Source organism: Sturnus vulgaris, chromosome 7, assembly GCF_052056855.1.
Source record: "Sturnus vulgaris isolate bStuVul1 chromosome 7, bStuVul1.hap1, whole genome shotgun sequence".
In the NCBI taxonomy this organism is placed as follows: Eukaryota; Metazoa; Chordata; class Aves; order Passeriformes; family Sturnidae; genus Sturnus; species Sturnus vulgaris.
Window position 1 is genome coordinate 35,920,539 of NC_142249.1, and position 27,663 is coordinate 35,948,201.

The 27,663-nt window shown below is 41.6% G+C and overlaps 1 protein-coding gene across 1 annotated transcript in view; it reads left to right on the forward strand.

Annotated features, from left to right (window-relative positions):
* Window positions 1-18,131: 18,131 nt before the first annotated feature.
* THSD7B (thrombospondin type 1 domain containing 7B) overlaps window positions 18,132-27,663 on the forward strand; it is a 299,407-nt gene continuing 289,875 nt past the window's right edge. Inside the window, exon 1 of the mRNA XM_088168384.1 lies at window positions 18,132-18,178. The gene's annotated coding sequence lies outside the window, so the exon portion shown is untranslated. The remainder of the gene's footprint in view (window positions 18,179-27,663) is intronic.

The window sequence follows — 27,663 nt, forward strand, 5'->3', positions numbered from 1 at the left end:
ATTATATAACATTTTGTGGAAGAGAAAAATGATTAAAATGTCTCAGTCCAAAAAGTAGTTGGAATAAGTTGCAGATTGTGTATGTTCAGCTGCCCTTATGCAGCTTTGATTTGTGTGGCCAGCACTTACTCAGCAGTTCAGTATAACTCTTATTGACCTTGGCAGCTGTCACATCGCTTGCTGGATTTTATGTCGCTGGAGGTGTCAGTGTTCAGGGGAAAGATGTGCAGAATATGCGTGGTTTTATTTGCAGGCGGGAATGAGGTAGAACCCAAACTGCATTTCCAACAGCATTATTTCACAGATGACAGTCACAGGAGACCTGTGACCAACTTTAACCTTTTAATAGTACGCATAAATTAAGGCTACGAGAGAATACTGAGCTGCCAATTATAGAAGCTGTAGTTCCCGGGTCTGTGATTAGCATATTCTTCCCTACTTGCCCCATGACAAAAATGAATAGCAGAAGCTTTATGAAACATTTTCTGAGAGCAGAAACTCATAGAAACTTATCTCCAAATAAATTTAATGTGCAAAGTAGGTTAGTAAAGCTTCCATTAGCTACTAAATACCCAGAGTGAGAAGGTGAAGCAGAGTGTAGACTAATGTGCCAGTTTCCTTTGTTCCTTAAACAAACACCTGACAGGTATTTTTGACTTACAACCCCTCCTGCAGCATGCAAAGAACGAAGTCTGAGGTTGACCTTCCCCAAGGCAGTCAAGTTCGTCTTGAATCCTTATCTGCATAATGGTTCTGCAATAAACAGATGTGGCTTTGCAGTATTTGTAATATAAAATGTAATGTTTTCTGAATGTCTTGATATCCTCTTGAGAGTGTCTCAGGGTGAGTTTGGATTTCAAGTCTGAATGCTGTTGCACCTCAAGGCTTTCTTTGGGATCATGTTTCTAGGTGGTGAGCTAGATTCTTGTTGTCCACAGCCTGGTCTGATCCTTGTGTGCTGAAAAGGTTGAGCTCTGGTTTTTTTTTTTTTGGTTTGTTGTTGTTTTTTTTTTTTTTTTTTTTTTTGTATTTTTGTATTTTTTTCGTTCTGTTGATCCATTGGACCTGTCAGTGCATGTAACCCATGAAATATGCCTGAGAAATGGATTGTGGATGTTGCCTGCAGAAGCTCCCCACAGAAATGGCCTCAGCAACAGCAGCTGCAGCATCGTGCCAGCTCCTGCAGTAACACTTGGTGACAGATGTCACCTTTTTGGAATGTCCAGAGCCATCTGTGACACTTTTATTTTGACCTTGTATTGATTAGCTCTTGTTTTTTTTTAAAGTTCCAGCAAATAACGATGCTAATCCAGATAAACCCAGTTACAAGTGAAGGTCAGCATTATCTAGATGCCAGCCTCCAGCTCTTTCCTAATGGGAGCTGAAATGGCACCTGAAAGATTTTATGATTTTAGTGGACTTTTAAGAGAGACCAATTTATTGATATAATTCTGTAAATGGTGATTTCAATCACTGCAGTTAATTGTGCATGATTTCCCAATAGATTAAAAATGCAACATTTCAAAGAAACGAGTAAGTTGCAAAAATTTTAAAGCATCAGACTGATTTCAATCTGTGTTACACCAGAGCATTTTTCTTGTATCCTGTGTTTATAAAGTGTTTTTTTAATCAAGTATAGAATAAAAAGCAAAATAGCATGAAGCACTGAATATGACACCGTAAGAAGTGAGCACGAGCCACTGATTTGTACTACATGGGTAAAGCTTAACAGTTCCATCCTATGTTATATCTTTAGTATTTTTAATAGCAGATATTGGCTTGATTTTAGTGGCTGTGCTGTGAAGAGTATCTAGACCACATCCTTGCAACCCCAGACATTTCTGTCTGTCATACAAAGCTAAGAGAATTGCAGACTGATACAGGGGTTTTACACTATTTCATTGGAACTAACTTTTCATTGACCTTTGCCAGAGAAATCTCTTTAACTACAGCCTGGTCTTTTATTTCCTGGAGAGTTGGAATCAGAGTTAATGAGTGTGTATTGAGGTGAGAAACCCTGGTGCCCTTTTCTTGGGAACAAGCTCCCCTCTCTACTTACCATTACAGGGTGGCTATTAGGAGAAGCACACCAGCACCACAGAAATAAAGAGCAAAGCAGATGCTCTCTCCCTTGCTTTATTTTGGACAAGAAATTTTCAGTTTAATGCTAGTTTGGGGTTTCCTTTTTCCCCCTTTTTATTATGAAAAGGAGTATATTCAAACACATTCCCTAAGACCAGAATATACAAGGTTTATTTACCTTGTTTAAACATGGCTTGGGAGAGTTTTCTGCGCTTTTGCTGAACAGATGATGCCCTCTCTCCTCTTCCTGAACTCCTCTATGAATTCCTTGGCTATTCAAGGCCATGAAAAACAGAGTGGGAGATACTTTCAACCTCACCAGAAGTGCTGTGGCTGTTGTACAAGAGCTCTGCCATATCGTGCTGCCCATTGCTGTGTTGAAGGTGTGCCCCAGACACTCAATCAGACATGTCCATTACAACTGCTGAGTCAACAGAGCCGGGAGGCAGAGGGTGGCTGTGTCATACTAAATAGTTTTCTTTGCAGATCCTTTCCTTCCTGAGTCTCTTTGTACCCCTGATCTTATTGATTGTATTGGCTCTGCTAATTTAGCAGTCCTTTGGGCTGATGATCATAATTACAACACACAGCACAGCTTGAGTAAACAGGTCCATTGTAGCTGTAACATTTTTGGCTGCCCAATGGCAAATAAACACATTTGGCAAGAACTGCTTCTTTAATGACTTTCACTGGTTGCTACAAAGCTCGAGGAGCTATTGCAGTATTATGCAAAAAACAGAGGAGCTATTCTGGATAAAGTTCAGCTCTCTACACTTTTCCATGTAGCTCTAAAACTGTTGTAAGACAGTTCTTTGGAAGCAGATAGACATTGACAGGATTCAAGATAATTTTTATTATGCCTACCTAACTACAATCTTTCTATTGTTAAAAATGAGGTAAATATTTATGCTTGATTTTATTTCGACAGCTATCTTGGAGTAGATGTGTCATACAGTTGGCAGAGCAGATTTTAAATTAACATGTTTGCTTTAAAGCTCGGTGGTAAAATGTAACTGCAGAGCAGAAAGTTGCATATATTATAGACAGTAATTGGAAATAATTATAAAATTCTCTGCTAGAAAATTGTGATGAAAGAACTCTTAGATGAATGACAAATGAGCTGTTCAAAGTTCCAGTGATGACAAAGGTAAGGCTGTGTGGGCAAGGTTAATTCTCTTCCTTTGTGCACGTGCACTGCAAGTACTAATGATCCCCCCTTGCACCTTGAAAGTTTTCTGCTACAATCAGTGGGCAAGCCCCACACTCTTTATTATTTTATGCTTATCCTTGAAGGTGTAAAACCCAATACCATTAATTGCAGTTGGGGTTATGTTATGCCCTGGTGCAGGCACACAGATTCTCTTCATTAACCCAATATGACAACAGAATCTGGACAATAAGCAAAAGCCCTTACTTTCCTCATTATACATCCCTATCCCAGTCACTCTTCGCTTAATTTAGCTGCAAGGTAGAATAAATAATTCTGCTTTGCAAAATAAATGTTGTAAACTGGAGGGATTTGTGTTTTCCCTTCCTGGCATGGCACAGCAGCCCCAGCCAGGGCCAGTTTGCTGGTGGTGGCTGGGGTGCTCACCAGGTGAAGCCCTTGGTCCTGGGCAGCCAGGTGACCACCCGGGTGAGGGTGATGCCCACCAGCTGCTGCCCACTCTGCCAGGTGGCTGAAGTTTTGACAAAACTCACCTTGGATCCAGGGATTCAAGCCTTTAGTATTCTAGATGGATTCCAGTCCACAGGGACTTTAGAGAATCAGACAAAATTACCTCCTGAATTATCCTTTAAATTCATTTAAAACTAACATGCATTCAGTTCTGAAGTAGGACAGTTACTTGCAGGCAAGTATTTGAAAGGAATTTAGTGGTCTAAGATACATCTTTAGGATGCAGCAAGGAGGAGTGATCAGTGTTGGCAAACAACTGATGTGATCAGTTTTAGCAGCATATTTTTCTGTCAGTTTTATCCTTGCAGCTCTTTGGATAAAATAGATTTAGTAGGAGTTCTGGGCATACTGTGATTCATCTGGCTGGAGCACTTAAACATGTCTTGGCAATTTGTTTTTAGTTTAAACAGCATTTAAACTCAATCTTTTAAGTAGGTACAGATATTATTTGTACATTATTTAATCCTATGCAAAAATTTCTTCAGTTTATTGCTAGCTGTGATACCCAAATCAGTTTGCTGCCAGAACATCAAGTACTGTTTGATCTAATACAGCTTTATTGGATGAAGATTATACTGTAAGTTAGGTCTACTTGTGAAAGCCTTTCTTTCCTGTAGACAAATATTTAATATCTGTACTCACTTGTAAAGCTCACTTTACAAGAGAGATACTTCAGAGAAGAATGTTATCACCCTCAATGTGACTTTACCTGCAAATAAAGTGCTGAACTAGAAACTGTAAGAAAATGAATAGAAATAGTGTTTTCTCTTGGCTGTGATCATAAGAAGTGCCAAGCTGGGAAAGTCCATTTCTGGCCAGCCTTGCTTCTGTTGTATTGGGATGTGACTGTTGAGCTTTTGCCACTGCTGAAGCCTGCAATTAGCTCAGAGGGATTTTCCATCTCTTTGGCCTTCCCTTGATTTGTGGGCTGTGGTGGTATAGTCTGAAATGTAACAAACTGATTAAGGAACTTTTGGGCCACAGTAAGATCTGTATTTTCCATTTAACTTTTTACTAAGTGCAAATCTACTTTTGGGATGATGGCCCTTGATTAATGATTAGCTGTTATTGCTCACTGTATTTTGAGGAAGAGTTCCTTCTTGGTTTTTTTGGGCTGAGTAGCCTGTCTTTGTGAGCTAGTGCTTTGCAGAAGAAGAATCTGTGCCATCATGACATATATAGGAGCAAAAAGAAGAAGTGTTTCAAGAATGCCCTGCTGTGGCATTATCTCCCCTGCAGAAGACAGCAGCTGAATTTGCACTCTGTTAGGGAGCTGAGAAGTCAAGCTCTTTCATACGACCCACAACAATTTCCAGAACAGTTTGAAGAGCAAAAGGTGATTTATTTTTTTTTTTTTAATTCCTTTTGTCTGAATGACAGGATGCAGACAGCCGAGCAGAGATTTAGGTTCATGTGGAGAGATTCCCAGGCAGCCAGGTGCACCCTTTGTTTTTAGCTCTTCCTCCTGTTTGCACTCCTACATGTTTAAATGAGCAATGCATGCCTGACTTAGGAGTAGCAGAGAAGCTACCTGATATAAATGAGGTTTTCTCTCTCCTTTCTTTCCTGCCTGGAGAAATCTAAATGAAGGATCATCTTTGTTATTATGAGACAAGATGTGCCTGGTTGTTCTGCAGGATTATTTATGAAGTGAATGCCAACAGGAGAGTTAGCTCTCTGAGGATCAGTGCTCAGGTCTGAGCTACTACCTTTGGCACAGTAATAACATCACTGTCAAAAAGTGGAGGGCTTTTTTTCCCCTCCAACCTACAAATTTCTTACAGCATATATTTTCTATTATTTAAATTTTTGGTATGATATAACTCAACTGTGCAATCTTCCTTGTGATTAGGTCCTTAAATGCTCAGCAGTTCAACTTTAAACTCTGGGAGAAGTGTAGGCATCAAAACATTTTCATAGAGGGAAGGAAGGTTTCTGAATACTAAAGCTGTGCTGGATCTGTAGTCGCTGTTACGCATTGCAGGGAAGCCTGTGGATGCTGTGGAATACAGTCCAAGGAAGAGTTCTCAGAATTATTGATATTCAGACCAATAAATGTCTGACATTTATCCCTTAAGAGGATGGTGACTTTTCACCTTCCAGGTATGCTGCAGCTGGAAACCTTATGCAACCACTTCTCACAGAGAAGATAATTGAGCCACATTAACTTCAAAGGTATCACTCGCATAAGAAAATGAGATTTAGTGTAAGGTTTATAAATATGCTATAATTAGACCATTAATTGTGTCATCTTTTTGGCACAGCAGTTGACATTGCCTGTTGCTGTAAGCAAGTGTTATTTCATAGTTTCACTTTAAAAATTGTTTCACTACAACAATTGTTTCACCTCACACCCAGGAAGTTTGACACATGCAATGTTGACCATGTGGGAAATAAGGCAAATCTAAGAAGACATGGGTTGTGCATGTTAGTTAATTGCCAGATTTTTTTTAGTTCCTTATTGCAAAAACCCACTTCTAACAATTATTAAAATTGTGTATTTCCACTGACTAAAAGATTTGCTGGATGCCAAATGAATATTAGATTGATTTCCTATTAAATGAAGAAGAATGAACCTAAGTATACAATGAGACTAGTGAGCAGCAGGGTTTATTTTTAGATTATATTTTTAAAGCTAAACACTATCTTTAAGTCCAAAAGGAATGTGCCATTTCTTTCATTACTTTTTTACACTTGATTTCTTTTGGCAGGTTAAGACAGCAACTTTGCATGAAATGGATGATTGGTTGGGAGATTGTGAATCCTGGTTTCCAGGTTATTTCTTTTCTAATAAATCATTTATAGAAAAAGTGGTCTTCTGAAGTTGTCTCATTAGTCTTCATTTTTTCTGTCTTTTCTCGATTTTCTTTTAAAAAGACTCTGGTTAAATAACCACCATCCTCTTTCAAATTCATGGGTGCAACTAACCCCTCAAAATGAACAAATGGCCCCTCTTTGATCATTGCTGTGGTTAAGAATTTAGTTTTCACTATGAATATAATACTGAAATCCTTTTTTTCTAAACCTAGAGATGAGTCCCTGCCCCTTATTAAGGTCCCTTTTTGCCTCCCTCAGTACCCAAGGCGTTCATCACTGGCTGTGCACAGGTCCTGGCGTCTGTAGTAGCTGCTGCAGCCTGTGCTGCAGTGATCCCAGGCTGGGAAATGTTCTCTGGAGCTTGTCAGATCTGGAAATAATTTACTGAGCTGAGGGTCAAAATGCCTTCTCACTGCCACTATCGTTGTGAGCACAATGAAATTTTAAAACTACCTTTGTTCTGCTTTCCTTAGTAGAGGCCCTGGAATCCAGCCACCTCAGGCCCTAGCCCAGGGTGTTTGCCATTTAGAAACCTATGTAGGGTTTTTTTCTGTCATTCATTTTGCTGCCAGGAATCAAATATTTAATCATTTACAAGGATCCTTTTCAGATTTCTACATGGATGAGAACACATCAATCAAATGGGCTCTTGCTGGCAATTATATGGACTTGATCTGGCTGCTAAGAGGAGCATGAATGAATTTAGAGTAACATTTAATGGCTCAGAAAAAAATTTCTCTTTTGGTCATCTCCACATGAAACTCCGTTAGTATCTGGATTCGGGCAAACTGAATAGCTTGTGACTTCCTCTTCCCATTACCTTTATCCTCACTGTGTTTGGTCTTGAAACTGAAGGAATGAAATCTGCACACGTCTCAGATTTTCCCTAGAACTTCACTCCATTTAAGCCAAGGTCCCTTTGTAGGAGTTGGGGAAGCACTGAGTTCCCTCTGATTTATTTTCATCTGGGCTCATGTAGTTCTAGATGCAAAACTAAAAAGAAAAACGTTTTGAATTCCTTTGGCACTGTTGTATTATAGCCAAAAATGGTGTGAAGTGAAAGAGAAGTTGGTGGCTTGTTGTGGATCACCCCTTTCAAACTGCAATAATTTGCTATCACTGTCTTACTCCCTTGCCAAGGTGAAGCCAGTCATTGCTGGCTACAGGGTTTCAGAGAGGACCATAGGAGACACAGAATGGTGGAGGCTGCTCTAGATTTTGTCTGGCAGTTGGGAGTGTTTGAAGATATAAAACCAGTCTGGGGCTTCCTGCAGCTGCTGGTAGCCTGAAGTGTTAGATGGGAAAAGTATTTATCAAGGAGCAAATATTTTTTTTAACTGAATCAACACCTCAGAAAAGAGAAAGTTGCTTTTGAAGGATTTCTGAAGACTAGGAATAAGTTTCAAGGAGTCATGGAGAAATGAAGTCTTCTACAAAAAATGTCTGATGTGGTAAAGAAAGCCATTACTTCTCTAGAGCAGCTGGGAACAACCCACCTTGTCTGCTTTCCTTTGGGGACTTTTATGAGCAATTATTTTATTCCAGGTATGAAATTCCTCATCACTTGCTACTGAGATTTAAATATATAGTTACGTTTCTCTCATTCATGTTTGAATGATAGCATTGACCCTGTTCTTGCTTTATTGATAGATGACACTTTTTACAGCTTTCATTTGCCCATGAAAGGCAGGGTCTAGATGTCCCTCCTTTAATATGATGGGGTCAGATCCACTGCTGATAACTGTAGAATCACAGAATGGTTTGGGTTGGAAGGCACTTTAAAGACTATCTCATAACAAACCCCTGCCTCAGGCAGGGACACTTTCCATCATCCCAGGTTGCTCCAAGTCTTGTCCAACCTGGCCTTGGCACTTCCAGGGATGGGGCAGCCACAGCTGCTCTGGGCACTCTGTGCTGGGACCTCACCACCCTCACAGGGAAGAATTTCTTCCTAATCTCTAATCTAATCCTACCCTCTGTCAGTTTACATCCATTCCCCCTTGTCCTATCAATTTACCCAGGGACATGGCATTGCCTTTCCAGATCCTGGAAGCACATGAGGATTTATATGAATTTATATCTTGTGTAAAGCACAATAAATAAATGGCACCAGTACCATTGATGCATAGATTCACCTCTTCAGATGCTTTGCCCAAGGGATGCAGCTAAACTTCAGTGGCTTTTTGTTCAGAAGCTACCTTAATGTGTGTGTTACAAATGTCATTTAACTTCAGAGCAGGAGTATTACCTCATCTATCCAGTAAAGGTAAGTGCACAAGTACAGCACAAAAGCTGAGCAAATGTATCATTTTCCCACTTCTTTACATACAGTTAAAATATTTTGGTATTGCATCTTTCATTAAATGTTGTTTAAATAATCTTTTTACTGTGTAAGTTTTCGCAGTAATGAGTTTTAGAAGGTTGCAGAGAGACTGCAGAAAGGGAATGTTTTGCCCTTCAGAGTGGTGAGGAAAGACTTGTGCTGTATAAATGGGAGAGGGAATTAAGCCATGTCCCAGAGGTGATCCCAAAGAAATGAAGTTGCTTGTGTGTGGTGTGGTTTACCTGCTCACACTGCAAAATGAAACCTTGGCTCTGGTAGGAGCTTGCTCCTACAAGGCAGTGAAATCCTTACACCTTATACAGAGCACTTCAGTTACCACCTACAGCTCAGTTACATTAAACAGAAGTAGAGGGGGAAATCTGCCTTAGTTTGGAACTTTGAGAGAAGTATAGATCTTTTTCATTTGGGGTAGTATTGTATTTTTTGTGCTTGTATTTTCTGGTCCTTAGCTCAGGAGATGTCTTACTGGATCCAACCAGAGATCTGCCTCAGAGTCTTTGCTGGTGGCAGTGGAGGTGATATTCAGAGAGTGCATGAGTGTCCTGTCCTCCTATGTGATCATTCCTCTCCTAATTCCCCAGAATAATTGAATTATGAACATTAGAGCATGATTTTTCACTGAAAGGAGATGATTCTTCGATAAAATATGACTTATTTTAATATTGTATTCATTCATGATATCCATTTCCATCCCAAATAAATAAAGTCTGTTTACATAGGAATTGTAAATATTAGAGGTTTGTGGTGAACCACAAAAAAGTGACCACTAACATCCACAGTTAGTGATCGCTCATTATAATTTCATTTAAGTATACCTTTATAGTAACTGCTGTTAACATTTGTATTCTGAATATTATATCATAGGTGATACATTAGGTGAAAACTATCACCTGTTATAGGGGTGGGATATATAGGTTCTGTTGACTCTCAGGTTGCTGCTGCAGAGCTAGACTAGGAACTAGCCCTAATTGTAGCTAGTTTTATGTTATTTTTAGTTAGCACAGATTGCAACTGGTGAGCTACCATTAGTTGTCACAAACTCACTGAGAAATTCATGTCCTTTTAAATTATTTTTGAATGTTTGCCTACAGGGTCTAAAAGGCTCCTTGAAGCAATATAAATGAATAAATCAGCAAGAGGTACCCACCAAATGATTACACCAGGGGGTGTAAATGGTTTAGAAAGGAAACACTTACTTAATATTAAATATTTGTCTTAAGCTACTTTCAACTTCTCAACAACTGACTTTCCAGCTACCATTAAAAATGCTTATTTTTGTGTTGTAGACAATGCACAGGTATTTATGTGAAAACTGAGTTCTCTGTGGAGAAGAGCTTGTGACCCCTGTGAGTAAAAAATGAAGTTTGGGATGGGAAACAAAGAGAGACATTTTAATAATGGTTGCTGCTAGGGGAATTTTCCCCCCCATTTTAAAAAAAATCTGTGTCATTGGGAGAAAAATGACATGATGACAGTTAATTATAACTAATCCTGCAGTGCTTCAATACAGACTAATATAAAGTTCAGAGACTTCCACCAGCAGTTAGTTATATCCTTAGGAAGCAATGAGATTTTGCCTAAAATAGTTGTATTGTTTCTTGGCATTTGAAAAAAAAAAGCACATTGTGCAGTAAATTAGTCTAATATGGTGCTGAAAACCAAGGGTATAGTGAAAGAAGGGACATTTCAGCATATGAATGTAAGTTCCAGGATGACAAAGTGTCTTTTAAAATAGTTTTTGTAAAAAAAAATTACAGACATGTCATTCAAAAATGAAACTTAACAGTTAATAAGACCATGGGTCAAGTGAACTGTCTCAACTTCTCTAGGCATCCAAAGTGGAAAAGAAATAACTGCAAAGCAGAGAAAGAAAATCTAGGTGAGGATTTCAGAGGTAGGAAAACATTAATAAATTTACTAAATCATTACCTTGATCAGTCAGTAATATTAAGGCAATCAACACCATGTGATTTTTGCCTTTAGAATGGTTTGGGTCCATTATTCCCTGTCTTGTTGCTTCTCCTGGATGTGCTGCATAGGATGGCTTTGTGGATTTATTAAAGTGGGAGATGACTTGTCATGGCAAGAAAGAGGAGCAAATACACTGAACTAAATCCTAAATGCTGTTAGGAGGCTGAAGTGTTTTTCTGGCAGGACAGCCTGGGTGGGAAATGATGTGCACAGTAAGCAAGCCTTCAGGAGAAATGAACCTAAACAGCTGGCTTCCCTGGAAGTGTCAGACAAATTCACTATCACTCTTAAATACAGAGGAAGAAAAACATAGGGGACGATTTTTAAAACCTTCCTTAAAAAATGTAGCAAAAATAGTTTCAAATGTGTCTGTTCTTGAACTTTAGTTGAGGTCTTTTCTACATATATCCCACTTACATAGATATGAATGGTTTTGAATTGAATCTTTACTATTGAATTGAATTCTTACTGCTGGAAACTGGTTAAATTTAGTATGTTATTTTCTATTAAAATTGCAGAAAAGTGCAATTCTAGAAAGTTATGAAAAGCTTGATAAGGTGATGGAAAATTGTGTATAATGCATTTATTGTGTTTGCATGTATAGACAGAGAGGACTTATACTCAGTTATTCTCACTGCTTTTCAAAGGTACACAAGGTGCATACAAATTCTGGAGAGTGCTGTGATGTTTAGTCATTGAACAGATAACCTCTGGAGAAGGAAAGGGACCTGGTATGAAGGGAAGGCTCTTAGCTGAATTGAGCATCCCTCTCATCTTGGCTTCTTTAGGCAAATAGTGATGACTGATTTCTAGTACAACAGAAATCAGAGAAACCTTCTGAAAAATGTGGCTGAATATTAATCTGTTGGCTGAATTTCTGTTTGTTCTTTCATCCCATTTCTGTTCCGCAATTTTAATTTTAATTTTGTCTTAAAAATTGCAGCCATTTATAGAGTGAACACTTTCATATTTCATTATTTTTTCCACACATAATAGAATTTAACAGCAGCTCATTGAAATTATAATTGCATCAAGGTAAATGTTTAAGGCCAGGCTGGATGGAGCTCTGAGCAACCTGGTTTAGTGGAAGGTGTTGCTGTTCATGGCAGGGGGTTGGAATGAGATGATTTGTAAACTCCTTTTCAACCCAGGCCATTCCACAATATCATGAATCTGTAGTATTATCAAGGCAGATTTTTTTGTAGTGTTGGAAGTACTTAGGTGTACTGGCCTTGTAAAACATTCATGAGATAAAAGCAGCTAAATCCAGTAAAGCATGGTAGGAGTGAAACATGCTCATTATGAACGTGGCTGAGCCAAACCAGATTTCTGTAGACATGCAAGAAGTGCTTACCACCACTGGCATGTTTGGAGGGACCATTCCTCTCTTCAATGGATCCCCAGAAGAATGCCACAGGACTCAACCTCCTTGAGACAAAGTCCTTCTTGGGAACCTCCTGTGCTGGTGCGTATCTGCAGAGCCCAAGGCGTGACTAAAGATGATAGGCAATAACTAAGCAGCATGTTAAAAATAGCAAGTCAATTTAAAATCAGCATCAGAATGCCATTATTGATTGTGTAAAGCAAATCCCTTACCTTGTACTCAACACTTAATTAAAGCAGTGGAACGGAAGCACTAATAGAGAGAAAAAAAACCCCAAAGCAAAACCATAATGATTAGAAAATATCTTTAATTTTAGTGTTCTGCTCCACAGTCATCAATAGGTTTCAAATCTAATTACTAGTCACTAGCATGAGCCTTCTTTATCTCTCGTTATCACTTTTTTTACTAGCAGTGTGTCGGGACAGAAAACCTTAACACTTGACAGGTGCCCAGCTGCTAAATTATTGCCAGTAACTATTTGCAGGGAGACCCTTCTTTGAGTAGGTGCTTGCTGCTCTTTCTGTAAAGCAAGACTCCAATCAGGAAAGGTTAATAGCTTGTGAAGAGCCTCCATCGCAGCTTTCCTTGCCCTGCCATGGCTGGTGAATAGGTGGCAGATGTGTTTCTTCTTGCTGCACCCTACTCATGTTTTTCTTTAACCTGCACACCAGGCACTTAAAAAGGATTTTCTCTCTTACTCACAAATACAACTGTCGTGTTTCCTCAGACATTAACAAGGGGATCACAGTTTTAAGCTCCAGGGGCTCTAGCCAGCAAGATAATTGGTCTTTCGTAGGAGTTCTGCTCTGTGCTTTAATTTGTAGTGATTATTTATTCGGTAAGTGTTCCTCCTTCTTCAACCCATCACTGACATCAAAAGGTCTGATCCTGCATTCTCAAAAATAACACTTAATGTGATCTTGATATTTGAACAGGACAAATGATTCCAATTTACACCCTCTAATACCTGTGCCTTGAACTATGGTGTACAGAAAGGTCATGTAAAAAGGAGCTTTGTGTGCCTTGAGAACACTTCACATTTGTGGGACAGTTGGGTGGAGAAGAATAGGAGATAACAGATGGGTTGTGGGCAGAAGGGGGCTGTTGTGCTCATCAGTCCCTGCAGGTCTGTGCCACTGGGAGGATTGATTTCAAACCCTGGCTCAGAAGTTATTTCAGGTTCAGGCAGAGATGCACACTGGGATTTGGGTATTGTACTCACTAATGGGTGGTGGGTTGGGATTCAACCTTAACACTGGTTGGATCTATTCACAGAGGTGTGCTCTAACTACAGTGTTGGTAAAGATAAATATCCTGCCTGAATGCATTTCTCCTGCTGCTAAAGAAGTCATCATCTAAAGATATGATCACAACAGAGCTGCCATCAATTATGCTGGTGTCTTGATAACTCCATAATTAAAAATAAATTATGCTTGGTCCTTAATAGGGCCAGTATTAAACTGAATGTCTGTTTAATCTCTGTTAAATCTGCCACAAAGAAATGACACCATGAGAAGTGTGAATGAATGATACCCTTTTTTCCCCTTCCCTGATTCTAATTACACATGATGGCACTTGCAATGTCCCTTGTGAATGCACAAAATTGGTGCAGCAGGGGAAATGCAAGCTTCCCTATGCTGCAGTCTGTTCATTAGCATCGATTTCTGAGGCAGTGCCCCTAAGGACGAGAGGATAATTTCTTTTTTCAGTTTCTCATGATCCCAGGTTGTAATAGACTATTAAAAATAACTTCTAAACCTCAGTGTAAGTTCTGGAACAGTGAGAGATCTATAAAACTCCTCATAACCAACCTTTCCATGGAGCATTAAAGCCCAGCTAACCACTCCTACTTTCTCCCTGGCCTGCATGTAACACTTACCTAAAGCTGTGCCTTTGGGCTGCTAATCCATTGTGTCAGCCTTTCATTATCTGCTTGGCTTTCTGCTACTTCTCCATAATGCAATAGGAAAACAGATACAACATACTTTCCATATGGAAAAATCTGTCATTTATTTGGTAAAGTTGTGAACATTCTGGTAAAGCTCACATAGTTCAGATTTCTTCTTCTGAGTTGTACCAGCTTTTGTGGTACAGTGTAAAAACATCACTATGACCACACTTACAAAGTCTTCACTATGAGAAAAATAGAAACCTGATCTATTCATCTAACTGGCTTTGCTCTGATTTGTACAGTCCCTTTTATTAACTTGGGGCACAGGAATAAATGCTGAGTATTGATGAAAAGAGTCCCTATTTCCTGAGTTCCACATTAATTATTATTACAAAAATTGCATCCAAGACACTTTCCCTAAGTTTTTTTTTTTTAATCTTCCTCTTTTGAAAAAAATGGCCATCTACAGAAAGAATAAGATTTAAGTCCAACTAGCTTCAGTAACAAATTATAGTGCACATATTAATGATAAAGACTGAGAGAACAAATCATAGGTGAGCCCTAATTTCGACAGCTCTTCATCCACATTACTCTAGTAACTACTTTTAGATAACATAAAAAGTGAATTATGAAAGACTTCCGAACAAATGCATTGATAGGGACATTCTGTAACAGTTTGCTCACTTTCCATTAACGCTGTAGTGGGTGGCTTGTACCGTTTTGCTTTGAATCTTTGCTCCCTAAGAGGCAGACAAAAACTTGGCGCCGTGTTTTTGTGCAAGATTACCTCTTTGTTTTTAAGCCTGGAATGCCATGGTTTGAAACTGTTCTCTGTTCCTGCATAAGCTTTATTCCAGATGCTGTGCAGGCAGGCTGGTTCAGGTCCCCATGGTACTGACTACAGGAGGAGGTGGCTGCTTTGCCCATCTTGCTGAAGATGGACCTGCCTGTAGTCTGTGGCTTTCTGCCCAGCTCTGCTGGAGCTGGCTGTTGCATCGTGAGCCTTGCCAAAATTTTTCACAATAACAAGCTCCAATCTACATAACACCTGGCCTGTACAAACCAGGTCATTATGAACTTGATCCAAGCTGTCATTCAAGTGGCTTTGTTATTCCCTTCTTAGGCTGGGCCAGTCATCCATAAGCAAGAGCTGGCTTAAACCTCCCAGGCCTTGCAGCACTTGGGTACCAGTTTTCTTTCTTTGAGCCCCACCAAGCAGGCAAGATCCATGTAACAAGAGGATCACAAGTAGCAGAAACACGAAGGAACAATGAGTGATCTGGGCTAAAACCCAGCCAAACAAGTTACTCTGAGTTCCAAGCTCTTTCCATTCTATTTTTATGCTTTTATTTTCCTGTCGCTGCTTCTTGGTCTCATCCTTCATAATTTCTATTCAAACAGAGAAAAGCAGGTTTATTTAATGTATTTCCTGCATATTCACTCTATATTAACTTCCTACATATCTTTTAGGTATATTCAGTCAACCCACGAATATTTTGAGGAAAGAGGAAGTCCTAAGGAAGAGAATCAAAGCCAAAATGTGTGTGATGAAGGGAGCTGGCACTCAGCTGGCTGGAGGACTGTGAGGACTCTCTTGCCCTCTTGGCTGCCTCCTCTTTTCATCAGTGCTACTCTTGGGGCCTCAGGGAAGGGTTCAGGCTCCCATATCCAGATGCTGGAGTAGCTGCATTAATGCAAACTCTGCATTGGCAAATTAAGCTAAGAATTGCAGCACTGCAGTTCCCCGTATGCTTCAATTCCAGATTAACCATGAGGGGCAAAATGTGAGTATTCTTAGCAGACAACACCACAAGGGCTGTGAGTAGGCAAAGAGTGTAACTGCCTGTAGTCCAGAGACAGTCAGGAAAAAGGAGGTGTCACTTGTGAAAAATTCCTGACATTTCAAGAGGTGTCTTCCGTTCTGTATCAGGCAAAAATGAGACCTGTAAAATTTTTCTATGGAAAAAAGAGACCAGTGAAGCTGAGGCTGGTGCAGCCCTGGTGGGTGCCCTCTGCCACTTGCTCTTGGGGTAGGGCTCTCTGACCAGGGAAAGAGCCAAGAAAAAAATCTTCTTAAAACCAATCCTCTTTGACCAAGTGTTTCCACTTTGGGAAATATAAATTTTCTCACAAAACTTAGTTTGGAACACTCCTGACCAGCTGTGTGCAATCTCTGGTGAACTCTCCTTCACCAACAAATGTCCAGGATTTTATAATTCATGAAAGTAATGAGAGAGTCTGAACCTGGAACCAGGAAGTTTATATTTCAGTCTCTGATCAGGATTTCAAATCTATGATATATATCATCACATCCCTCTGCCTTCATTTCTACTCTCTGTCTCCCATCTTTGTAAGGTAGAACTCTGAAAGTAGGAACACTGATTTTTAAACAGCATCGAGCACAACGACGTTCTGGTTTCATTTTGAGCTTGTAAATGATGTGAACAATCCTTGCATGAAGATATAATATTTCTGTAAACAGAAAACAAACAGGATCATAGATGATGCAGCCATGTTTATTAAAATACTATATATGTTCTTGTTAAATGGAAAACGTCGAAGTGAACCTGGCTATTTTCAAAACCTGAATAGGTTATCCCTTGGGTTCTTTAACACACAAGGGAGGCTCTGTTCTTCAACAGAAATAAGAACTGTGTGAAAAGCAGGAATAGATTCTGTAGTAATTTCGTTGTACATACAGTCACTTCTTATAGTCTGAGTTGGATATATGCATTAATTTTTCCTGAATAACTCCTAAATTTAATGACTGGGTCTCAAAAAACAAACAACAACAACAAAAAGGTTCTGCAGAATAATGCCTATTTGAATTTTAAATACTGCAGATCTGTGAACTGAGATCATTCACATCATGTATTTAAAAAGTGATTGATTCAGTATCCTCCCTGCAATCAATAAATGCTCCCTCCTTAATTGAGGACTTCCGCCAGTTTGGTGATCTCTTGCACTAATTACTTCCCTCAAAAATATGACTTTGATGAATTTGAATCTAAACGGGACCAGCGTTCCTTGGGTAAAGATGGTGATTGTGTGTTCAGTTGCGGGAGCCTCATTTCAGGAAGGGCATGGAGGGGCTGGAGGGTGTCCAGGGAAGGAAGGGAGCTGGGAAAGGCTGTGCAGCACAGGTTCATCAGGGGTGGCTGAGGGAGCTGGAAAGGCTCTGCCTGGTTAAAAGGAGGCTCAGAGGGGACCTCAGGCTCTGCAACTCCCACCTGGAGCAGCCAGGTGTGGGGTGGGCTCTGCTGGGGTAACAAGTGCCAAGATGACGGAACATGGTTTTATCCCCTGTCAGGGAATCTTTAGGTTGGATATTTGGAGGAATTCCTTCACAGGAAGGGTGATTAGACTTTGGAATGGGCTGCCCGGGGAGGTGGTGGTGTCACCATCCCTGCCGGTGTTTGAGGAATGAATGTGGAGGGACGTGGCACTCACTGCCGTGGTGTGGTTAGCAAGGTGGTGTTCACAGGTTGGCCTCGATGATCTCAGAGGGCTTTTCCAGCCCAATGGCTTCAGCAATTCTGTGCTTACCTGGAGCCGTTATGGGAGCACAGCAAGCACCCTCAGCACTGCACGACGAGCAGCGTGAGGAGATCGGTGAGAACGCGATGCTGTGAATTCGGCGTGGGGCAAGCATGCGACTAAGATCCAGCTTGGGCTGGTTTTGCAGCGCTGGTTTTTAACAACACAGGTGAAACCCCTCGGTGCGTGCGCTCGAAGCCGGCGCAACTTCCCGGGCTCCCCTCAGCCCCCGGGCCTGTCCCGCCGCCGCCCGGCAGAGGGCGCCGCGCGCGCCGCTCCCGCGCGGGGCTGGGCGGGGGCAGGGCCACGCCTCCTCCATCTTCGCTCCGCCCGCGGCCCCTCCGCGCCGCGGGGCCGAGCGGGGACTGCGCGCCCGTCCCGCCCCGCTCGCCCGCGGCGCCGGCTCCGGCTCCGCAGACCTCCCGCCGCAGCGCGCAGCGCCGGGCTCCATGCCGCGCTCCGGGATGCGAGGAGGTGCGGCCGCCCCGCTGCCGGGGGAGAGGGTGGGTCCGGGGGCTCGGCTCCGCGGGCGGGGGTGTGGGTGCGTGGATGGATAGACGGACGGACGGACGGACGGACGGACCCGCCGGGTCGCGCCGCGCGGGAGAAGTTGCCGCGGTTTTGGGACCGCTCCGGCCGGGATCTCCCGTCTCGCTGCTGGTCGCATGTCCCTGCGCTGGTCCGGCTCCTGCCCCCGCGGGAGGAGCGGCGCAGGGCGCGGAGCACTGTCCGCCCGTGAGACAGGTGAAGTTCGGATGGGGACGGGCAGCGGCAGCCGCGGCACCGGCGGGCTCGCTGCGGGCACCGCCGCCAACTCCGCTCCGCCGAGCAGCGCTCAAAGTAGCGCGGCTGCCGCGGGCAGGGCGATCGCGGCTCGGTCTGGGCTCGCTGTCGCGCAGGTTCCCTTCTAAACCCCTACTTTTTCGCCTGGCAGTCACAGCATCGCAATGTGCTTGAGGTGTCTTTTTCCCTCCGTCGATTCTTCCATCGGTGCTTTTAAAGAAAACGCTTATACGCTCCTTCATTAACCATTCGTTACTTTGAACGTTCATTCTTAATTTGTGCTCGTCCTTGTATTTATTTTGTGTGTTATTATTCATTCAAGGTCAAACCGTATAGAGTTTGGACTTTATTTATGTGAAGATATGATGACTCTGTAATGCTTTTCCTCCTCCTCTCCCTCCCACTCCTGTGCCTGCCTGAGCGTTTCTGTAGATGTCTTTTAAAAGAATAGATGAGGGTCATAAAAAGTACTTGCTGACCACTGCCTCCATTTCTTTTGTGTAATTGAAATATATTGGTTAATTCCTCTAATGAAACCAGAAAATCAACTTAAAGAATTGATTGCCTGAGTGTAATTTTTGGAAGAAGTTGTGCAGGTGATGTCTGTTGTGTGTGCAGGTGAGTGGCATAATGTACCTGTAAGAGCTGGGTACCATTGAAAGTACCTGTGAGAGGACGTGATGGCAGAGAGCTGCTGCAGTTTGTACCTTGTGTCACATAGGTGCCTTGCATGGCTGCTCAGCTTGTGTTGTGAAATCTTCAAACTTTAAGGAAACTGATTGAAAAAAGTAGTGAACTCTTTAGCTTCTGAGAAGATTCCATTGGAATTTAGGTAATTCCGTGTCAGAGGTGAAAGAGATGGGGTTAAAGTGAGGAGCTGTAGTCCAGGGATACATCCCAAGGGAGGCAGGTATGGCTGTGTCGGGCTGTGCCAGATGTGTGCGGAGCCACGCGTGGGTTTCGCTGATTCTTGGCTGGTCCGTGGGGCTGAGACCAGCTCAGAATGCACAGTACTGTGTCTTTGTGGGGGCAGGCTCAAGGTGTTAAGTGCTGAATTTCCCTAAGGATGGAAGCAGGGAGATTCTGTGCCTGCCTGTACTTTACATAGTGCCGAGCTGGTTTTAGAGCATTGTGGAAGTTGCTGCTTTTGCTGCTGCGAACATCAGCAAGGAGAGCATGACCCTGCTGTAAGTTGTGACGGTTTTACTGCTTGCTTTGGTGGGACTGGATAAAGTTTTCATTGCTAATTATTGCAAAAATTATCGAGACACTGTTCTCAGCAGTCTTTTCTGCAACACAAGGGAAGAGCAGGAGACTGTACATTCTGCTTTTTTTATCTTGGTTCCGTGAGGGAAAGCTGTGTCTAGTCATCTTTGTACGTGAAAACAGAGGATTTTTTCACAGCATTGAAAAGCATTTTCTGAGGAATCAGAAGTAAACATCACTCATTAGTAAACTTTCTCTTCTGCTTTGCCTCAATGGTGTTTCAAAGATCCCATTTCGCTCTGGTAATGGAAGACCAAAAGAGCTGTTAAGCTCCATCTGTATGCATTAGGGTAGGTGGTTGATTTGTACCCTGGGGCCATATTATCTGCTATTTCATTACTTCTGGATCAGTAATGATATTCAGGAAAACTGTATTTGTAGTGACTGCTTTCTAGGGATGTGTGTTCACTAGAAAGCCTCCCCGATAAGATCGCACACCGCGTGTTTGCTGACGTGCTGCGCTGGTGGAGGCACAAGGGCTGCTGCCTTCAGCTGCCTTTAGTGGCACAGAACTTCTGGGGTCTGGGAGTGAGAAATGGGGATTCCCATGGGTCTCCTTGCTCCTTAATATGTTTTTTTACCTAACCAGTATTTGGTGTCTTACATGCCCTCAGATGAGTTGAGATCTTGTGCCTGTTTAGACGCTCTTTCCTTTAGTGTTTGGGCACAGCAGCAACTACCCCAGTGGCTGGGAGCACAGGAGAGCACTTGAGGAGCCTGAGCTGGGGCAGGAGAAATGTGCCAAATGCTGCAGGTATGCTGTGCTAAGCTCAGTGCTGAATAATGGCACAAAGGTAGCCATGTAAGAGTGTTTTTGGGCAGTGGAAACCCAGGTGGTGGCTGTACTTTGGAAGCTTTTGATTCTCTGCTGGTAGGTGAGCAGGGGGGTTGTGGTGGAAGATGTGATGTGAATGGTTTCATCCAGGTGTCCAAGGCAACTAAGCTTGTCTGGTTTTGCAGGCTGTAAGCAAAGAATGGGATAAGAAAATACCAAACAGTAAATTACCCTGAGTTGACAGTGCTTCACTGAGACCACAAGTACCTGTGTCTGCTTTGCTTCCCTGCCCTGCACTGCTGCTGGCACCCCCATACCTTAACTCAAGTGGATTATGAAAGCTGAGCAACAGGGATGCTGTTGCAGATTAAAGAGGTGATGGAAATGCCCCCAGGCTGTTGTTGAGGGAGGTAAGTTCTTTATTCTCCATTAGAAGTGTTTGCTGTGCTTTAATGGGTTGTGCTCAGTGCTGTGGATGGGCTGGATGGGGAAAGCAGAGACCTGTCTGCTTGAGCCGTCTGACACAGAGCCGGTTTTGGGAACTTCTCGAGGCGTTTTGTAGGTGAGGGAAACTGTCCCGATGGACTGCCTCAAAGTGTGCTCAAAAACTATGTGTCTGGGTTGTCAGTTTTCAGGAACTTTATTGAATTTCTGGGGGCTCGTTCCAGTATGGTGAGACGAAAGCATTGTTTGCACAAGACAAGAGCTGCTCTGTGGTTTGTTAAGGTAATAGAAAATGAAAATTTGTCTACTTCTGGCAGCAGTTCACAGGCTTTGGTGCTGCTGAGGATTGGGAGTCCTGCTGGGGCTGCCTAGGGGTGAGAGCTTGTGTGTTTTTGCTCTAAACCAGCGAAGCTGAGAAGTTGTGGATGGGCTGTCATGCCTTGTTATAACTGAGTTTTTTGATACAGTGGCATCAGGCTTCATGGCCAAACTGTGCATTTGTGGTGTGTTTCTCTGTGTGTTCTGAGTCCTTCCACACCATTGAGTTTTTGCCCACACATTACTTTAGTGCTTTACCTGAACTTTGAAAATATTGATTTTTTTTTTTTTTTTTTTTTTTTAACCGAGATTGTATTCCGGCTTTTCTGTTATTTGCCCCAATATGATGTAATGTAAAGTAAGTGTGAAGGTGTGGTGTGAAATGGGGGTGTGATTGCCCAGTGAGACCAACATGGAGCTGAGGGATGCTGAATTCTGTTGGGCTCCTTCTGGAAGCTGGGCGCCCCATCTCATCCATAGCTGCTTCTTAGGGTGATGAAATGGGTGCTGTAGGAGGAGAAACAGATAAAGCTCCAGAGTCAAAATAAGTACTGTTTATTTGAAAAAAAAAAAAAAAAAAAAGCCCAGGAATTGGTGCCAGAGGATGAGAGCTGTGTGGGTCATTTTGTAGCAGAAACTCTGCAGGGAAGGCAGGTTTCTCTGAGGCTGCAGAAGCCCAGCCTCTGAATCACTGGTGACCTGTCCTACCTTACTTCTGTGTGTAAGCACAAGTGCCCACTGTCTGCAGTCTGGTTTGGAACACGAGAGCAAAAAAAAAATACTGTGCTTTGGTGGCAAGCTTATCAAGAACATGCTGGTAGTGCTCTTTCAGTTTTGAATGCTTCTTTATTGAGTCATCTTTGAGCATTCTTTTGTACTTTTGCTGTATTTAGTTAAAACACTTGAGTGTTAAGGACATGCTGCATCATTTTTGTTGGGAATGCTTTTAGTTGTGCTTCCTTTCTATTATGATTTTTATTTGTTAAGCTTTTGTTCTGATTGAAACAAAATCTGCTAATATTTTTTTGGAAAAACATTGTGGTTTTTCTTTTCAGTCATATCTAGCTGACGCTTATATTTGTGTCTGAAAACAAGGTAACTACTTTAAAAAGGGTTTGGGATTTTTTTCTACACCACCTGCACTCAGAACAGGCAGGTGTTTTGAGAAAGTGCATGGAATGGGTAAGGAAAGAGGTTCAAGGGCCACCAAGAAAGCAAACAAAAAGCTGTGTTATTGATGTAGGGCCAGAATGTGTGTGTGGTGTGTGGTGTCCATGCGTGTCCCAGGCAGGTGGGGAAGGAATCACACACAAGGTAAGCTGCTGTCTGATCCCTGTGGTGGTTCCAGTGTACCTTGACCAGACTCCCTGTTGATAAAGTCAGAATGTGCAAACCCATTTACAGTGCAATAAGGTATCTCATTGTGGCCTGAAAGGGTAGAATGAAACAGGAGACAGGGAAAAGGGTTTTACAAGTGAAATTAACATTTAAAGGTACTAAAGAACTAAGAGAAAGTGGAGAAATAGTCACTTTCCTGTCTCAGTTGCTTAAACAGAAAATGTTTGTGCAGGAAAGGGATATTCTGGTAGTGAATAGTGGGTATTTTTGAAAGATTGGAGGTAGGATAACTTAATGTGGCAAACTTTAGATCCCAGCCTTGTTAGGGGCGAGGGGGGGATTCCTGATGTGTTTTGAGGTTGCCAGGAATGGACAGGAAGACAGTATGTGCCATTTGGCTCTGTCAGACTGGCATAGCCTTCCAAAAGAAAGATAAATGAAACAATCTCTTCACTTGTTAGGTATAATTGTGGCTGTTTCTGATCCATCTCCCACAATAACTTGTAATTCACATTGGCATTTTTTCAGCACGTGGTGACAGCAGTGTGGAATTCTGTCTGCTGTGTGTTCAGCAGGGATTTGTGGAGAGCATAAGTTGCCACTTCACATAGTGGGATGTGTGTGTATATATATATAAATGTAATTTTTTGTACATATATAACAGGACAGTGGTATTGAGTCTTTAGATAAGTGTTTTTATCTTTGCTTAAGTACCTATTTTAACTGAATTGCTGGGTTTTCATTGCAAAATTGATGTCAGCAGATAGCAGAGAACAGAGCAGAGAGCCTGAGGGGCACTGCAGTGTGGGAGAAATGATTCCTGGGCATTAACATATGCTTTCTGTGACACTTCTGAGAACTGTAGGCTGCAAATATTTACGATTCTGTAATTGATTTCATGTGTCTGTAGTAAACACGATATATACCTTTGGTAGAGGAGGAAGCAGCAGTCTCTGTGATTCCCATTTTCTCCAGCAATGGTGCAGTTTATGGAGCATCAATTTTTAGTGTGTGGTATTTATTCAGGAAAGAAAACTTAGGTGGTGGGAGGTTTGACAGTCACAGCAAACTTTATTTTACAAAGTCATTCTAACAGAAACACACAATAGGATTTCTTCTCGTGTTGCTTTTATTTTTTTAATCTGTGTCTTGTTTTGCTATTTAAAATTTTATCTGTGTTCTGTCCTGTGAAATATGAAACAGTCAGAAGAATCAGCTATCCTGTGTAGGAAGATATACTGAATTAAATTCCTGTTAATATCACAGAGACTTCACCCATAGCACCAACTGTAATGGATGGAAGAGCAATCTGAGGCTGTGGCACAATAACAGTGGGCACAATCCCTCCATTAATGAATGGGATTAAAACTCGTGTTTATGAGCGGGGGAGGCTCTCCACTGGGATGAATCTGTTTTGGGGCTGCCTTTTTGTCTCTAGTGGGTTGAAACAGAGCTCTCTGCCTGAGCCTTTCTGAAGCTCAGCACAGATGATTTGTATTCTCCTGGAGAGTAATTCATCAGGAGATGAACAGCAATATGCTCAGTGTTTGCTGCAATAGCAAAGACAAGTCCAGTTAAAGACTTATTTCTTGGGGTAAAGTAATTTTTAAACTTTCCATCGTAAAAAATGTCATAAATACCTCTGCCTGGCCTAGATTTTTTTCCATCTCAAGTACTTTGGTGGCAAATTCAGGTGTGCAGGAAACGAAACAGCCCAGGGCTTCCAGCTGGGGAGGACACAAGGCTGGTCCCTTGAGAGCCCATTGCTCGTGAAAGGTCGCTGTCTCAGAAGTCAGATGATGTGGGAACTTGGAAAATTTGTCTAGACATTGCGAAGTATTTTTAAGCAAAACTTGGATACAAAATGGAAATTGAAACAAAATAAACAAAAGGTTAAATTTCTCTGGAACGAAGCCAGAATTAAACTTGGTTGACTAAATGAAACCTTTAGTGTTGATTTCTAGTAGAGGCAAAAACAAAACAAGCATTCAGTTCTAGTTTAGTTATTTTTTCTTTTGGGAAGGGAGGTGTGGGTTGTGTGGGACTTATTTTTTTTTATTATTTTATTATTATTAACAGAGAAGCCAAATCACGTTCAGCTCTCTGAGCACTGAAGATTTCTGTCTTCCTGTTGCTTCTTTGGGGCAGAGCTGGGAATGATTCTTCTTTGGTATCTTGTGTAAATTAGGTTTTATGCCTAGGCTGGATGGGGCTCTGAGCAACCTGATCAAGTGGAAGGGGTCCCTGCCCACATCAGGGGGTTGGAATGAGATCGTCTTAAGGTCCCTTCCAACCCAAACTATTCCATGATTTCTATGATTCCATTGAAATTTAGTATTGGGACCAGGGAAAAGGGATGTGTGAGTGACCAAGAAAAGATGGCAACTTGGAATGGAGCTGTGATGTGATGGGAAGGAGTTTTGGTGAGTGGCAGTGGAAACAGGAGAGGCAAGCAAGTGAGCTGGTGTTCAGGAATGGATTTGGACTGTAAATGTGTTCAGAAAGCAAATGGCTTGAAGACTCTGATTGGCAGGGAGGGAAGAAAAGACATGAAAAGGAGATATGATGCAACTTCAATTTTAGTTAACTGCGTCAAAAAAAGGATGTTTTGTGCCACATTGACTGTGAAGGAAATAGAAGCCAGAAAGGAGAGGTAAACTTTAATGAGCAACAGGATGGAGACAGACTTGTCGAGATTTGTTTTTTCCCTTAAAATCTGTAAAACCCTACTTCCATCCTTCAAAAAGCCTCCATATATTTAGGAACATCAATGGTAATAAGTCATGTCAAATTCATTTGTTATATCTGCTTATATCATGTCTAATTTTGGCAGGAATTATAACACTAATTACATTTACTGTCAAGTTGATTGCCCCTTCCCTGTGCAGCTCTAGCTGAGCCTGTCTTGCTCTCTGTTTAAATAGGTATGACTTTTTTCTCTGGCTATTTGGAAGAGTCTTGTCTGTGGAATATCCTTTCTCTGGGTCTAGATTGAGTGGGGAGTGGTGTTTGCAGGAATAAGGAAAATGGAACTTGGCACTGTGGCCTCACTGAAAATAATCTTAGTGATAGGTGTCCTCCTGCAGAGGGTGATGAGGGGGAATGCAGTATGGGATGCAGAACTTCTGTGAAAGCATTTTCAAAGTGTTCTGCCAAAATACCTCTGGAGGGCAGAACCTAAACTGCAGTACTTTGGAAGGGCAGAGTTTGTGAAGCATCTGATCCTGCAGTGGAGCATGTTTGGAAATGAAAAACTTGGAAATTACTTTTTCAAAATGGTCTCCAATATGAGGTTAGGATTAATGCCTGTCTGCCTTCAGGAAGATACAAATAGTTACTATTTTTTGCTAAACTTGAAAAGAAGAATCCGAATAAAACTACTGGGACTGAGAGTTAAAGGTCAGAAACTCTGAATAGCAGCATTAATTGCTCCCTTTAAAGGATATAAAGGATCAGAGTCTTTCAGGGCTTGCCTAAGGAGGAGAGCAGTATTAATGTCAGAAAAGGATGAGACAGCAAGACTCAAAAAGGGGAGGGGGGCCAGGTTTTTTCTCTTGTTACTCCAAAATAAGATGAACATACAATTGACTTGTGTGTAACCTCTGAAGTATTGCAGTGTTGCTTCAATAGTTCTAGTGCTAGTTGTGTGTTGTGTTTAATACTTTTTATGCCGTTGAGCAGGATCAAAGTGCAAGAAATATTATGGGCAGGATGAGATGTTGTAGTGCACACAAGATTGCCTTGGACCATCCAGTGCAGAGAGCATCTTTCTTTGTTTTTTCAAACTTCTAACTCTTGGCTGAGATTGTTATCACAGCCTTTCAGCAAATGATGCCACACTTGATTTCTCACCTTTGTAATCTTCAGGTTTGAACCGTTGTCTTTGCAAATTGTGCTCCATTCTCTTAGGTGGTGTTTTAGTGTTACTGACTTTAACTAAAAAAGATGGGGTGCCTCAGAATACATGAATTACCTTATGCATACTCCTACTCTTGCTGACCTCTTATGATTAGTTCAGGCTATGCCAGAAAAATGTAAATATTGAGGGAATCAGTGATATATGATAGAACTTGCTATTGAAATGGATTATGTCTTTTTAACATGGCGATAATTTTTAAGGAGCCTGTGTTTCCACAGCGGCCTGTAAGATTCTGTGTAATGATAATGAAGCTATTTCTGCTTTCCTTCTCTCACTCATATATTCAGAAGATTACTTACGTGCTGTTTCATGCAAGGAAGGGTTTTGGAAATCAGAACTTCTCAGTGTTGAGGAAACAAATAAAAAGCTTTGTTGTATCTACAGTTAGATTTGCAAAGTAGTCCTTGTTACAAAAGTATTTGATGCTAAAAATGTCATTGGGTTTTCCTTACTTCTTCTCTTTGCATCCCTTGCTGCATCCTTCAGGAAAAACCCTCTTGTCTCTAGGGAATGAGGAAAGTTGAGGGGAAATTATCTTAATTTGCAAACAAGAATGCTTTTTAAATATTTACATTAAACTTCATAGCCACGGGTGGCAGATTCCTTTTTCTTTTCTTGATTTCATATATGCTTCTTGATGATCTGTTGAAAAGGATTTAGATTTAGCTTTTTCAGTTAAAATAAGAAAAAGTAGTTGCTTGCTGACTATTTTTTGTTTCACTTCTAGAAGCTTGCCTTTGCTGGGATAGATCTTAGATTTTGTAAGCAAATCCTGTTGGACTATGTAATGATGTGTTTGGATTAAGTTTCTTTCCTATCGCACATTCTACAGGAAAATGTATTTTCTGTTAGTCTGGTAGATGGTTGTATAGGATAGATTTTGATTGCTTCTGAAACAGCAGAAGTCTCCTAGGCAATTCTATTAAATTCCAGGTAGTTCAAAGGAGGAGGGAAAGGAGCTCACCTCCTCCCCTTACCCTGCCAGATCGGCTCTCCTGGGGCTGGGCTCAGGTGAAATGTGTGTGAAGCTGATGGGTGTAGCTAAGAAACTTCAGATGGTGAGGATCTGGGATGGAGTGTGGTAAGAAAAACATAAGGTTGCATAGAAAAAATGGT